A 2,500-nucleotide genomic window follows, 5' to 3' on the forward strand; every position below is an offset into this window, starting at 1 on the left:
TACCGGTGGGGTTTACTTGCAGGGATCGAAGCACACAAAACAAATCTAGGAGCTGGGTAAGAGGGGACATTTCCTGTAGTCAGGATTAGGAGAAATTTGTTCAAGTATGGGGTTTGTTTTAAGGTTGCATAATTTGTTGTCTCTATTTGACGTGTTTTATTTTTCGACCTCTGCTAAAACGTTTTTTAACCCTTACCAGTGAAATAGTTTTCCTGGCCAAGGAAGTAAATAACTCACCTAAGTCATGTGTGCATACGTTTCTTGTAGCTCCCTAAAAGGGCTTTTCACGTACAATATTACAAGTTAGGAAACAAAGCAATAATTCAGAACGTGTGCAATAATTAAGAACGAGTATATTAACAAATTGGTTAAATATTGCCTAAATATACACAGTTTAAATGCATCTAAACTACGTAAGCTCTCCTTACACCTCTGCTGATGCGAAGAGACGCTGTCCAGTTGCTAGGCGACGATGAGGAATATATCTCATTTTTAGCTGGTCACGTAAATATTTAGGCGCAAGATTGTTCAGGCACTTAAATACCATCACTGTATCGTTGATCTCTAGCCTGTCACAGTTTTACTTTGAGCATTCCCAATGACTTAAGACCTTGGCTGATGTAATCCAATTTTCTAAGTCCCAGAATGATTGTTTTGCACCAACTGGAGTTTCTGTAAGTCCTCGTGAAATATATTCCTAAGCGCTGAGAAACTAATCACAGAGCTTTTATTTGAAAAAAATCCTTGTTCCAAAATTTGGATTTTGTGTGAGAAAGTCTCGCCACATCTGTCTCATGGCCACTCACGTAATTTCACGAGAACAAAGCTGGAGTGGATTTATTTCAGGAATGCTTAAATTTTCATCCACCTCAGCCTACTTTTTATAACTCACTTTGGGGAACTGAGGGGACCGTGGGAGAAGTCTATCGTTAGATGATTTGTTTTCCGTCATGCACATTTTATTATTTATCATCTCATAATCACAGGTTTGTAACATCTTTGGGGAAATTATCATAACATTCGAGCAGAAACGAAACGATTTGAATCATGAAGAGTGGACAAACTGACGATAATGATAGATTACTGTTTGGGAGAAGACGTTCTGCAAATAACAATCGCGCCTTAAAACCGAGCAATCCTTATTGGATTTGTACAACTTCTACATATCAGTTTTCAACTATATTGTGGTTGTATATTTGACAATTTTTTTTTTTGGCAAAAGTATGGAATCTGCTTATTTCATGAACGATCAGGTCCCGTTTGTCACAAATTCTCACTTTTGGCTTCACAATTTTTACTATACTAAGGACTTTGCAGTAGTTATTGTCTTTTGGTAAGAACAATCATGTCATATTTCATTGATGCAAATCTCACTTCACTTTCCTGCAGATGAGCGGTGTGCGCTTCCTTTAATTCCTGTAATTCTGCTCTGCGTCTTGGGTTAGCCAGTGACTGACTTAAAACGTTGATTTTGTTAATTGTTTGGTCACAATATTGACAGGTATCGACCCTGGCCTTGCGAAAACTAAGCACGTCACTCAAGTCCTCGCGAACAATTTTCCTAAAGGTGGAGAAACTTATCACAGGACCCTTATTTCTTGAAACTGAACGGTTCATTTTAAAATTAGGATTTTCTGCTACAAAGTCTCGCCACATCTTCCGCATAGATACATTGCAGTCAAAATATTTTTTTCGCGTCCGTGCTCTTCTGTAATGTGATTCGCTCGCGTCTTTAGAAATGATGAAGTCTACCACTGCCTTTCGTGCCTCTGGCAAAAGTTTTATTGCATTATTTCCATGCCTCCCCCTTAAGTCTTCCTCCAGAGACACACCATCAGCTTGTAGTTTTTTTTAGAAGAACTTTGATCTTTGCATCTGAAAATCCGTAACATTTTTTAAAGGCGCCCCGGCAAACTGTTCCTAATGGTGGTACCTTGTACATAACCTTTTTCCGTCCACTAATGCAAATTCGGACTTCCATGAGCCTCAGAAGAATGTAATTTTGCTCGCTGTAGGTTTTTTTATAAAATTCTTCTCTCAGAAGCCGTATCATTTCTCGACATTCAGGAGCTGGTCTTCTCATAAGGCAACCTCCATCACACGAGCACAGCAACGACATTGTTGCAATTTCCCGATGAGGCCTGTTCGACCGTGCATTAAATGCTTTCCTCCGTTTGCGGCAATAGATCTTCTTTGACTTGTAAACAGTCTTCCTTTGTCCCCTCTCAACCGAGCTAGTCAAAGGTGCTCCGAGCCGGAAATAATCCCAAGGAGTTTCGGGACTAAAGGGATAAATCAAGCTTGAGGCGGCTTCTGCCGGGTCTGAGGACGCCATCAACAAGTGTCAACAGAAATGATGCTATAGCGTATCTAGGGAGTGATTCCTGACATCGATGTACTGAGTATCGCTCATCAAACTTAGAGGGCGAAAATATAACCAGTGAACGACTCAAGCAAATACTAGTCAATAAAAAAAAGAGAAATTAAGCTAGAGTTCACT

The sequence above is a fragment of the Montipora capricornis genome, chromosome 4 (genome assembly GCF_036669925.1).
Source record: "Montipora capricornis isolate CH-2021 chromosome 4, ASM3666992v2, whole genome shotgun sequence".
Taxonomy (NCBI): Eukaryota; Metazoa; Cnidaria; class Anthozoa; order Scleractinia; family Acroporidae; genus Montipora; species Montipora capricornis.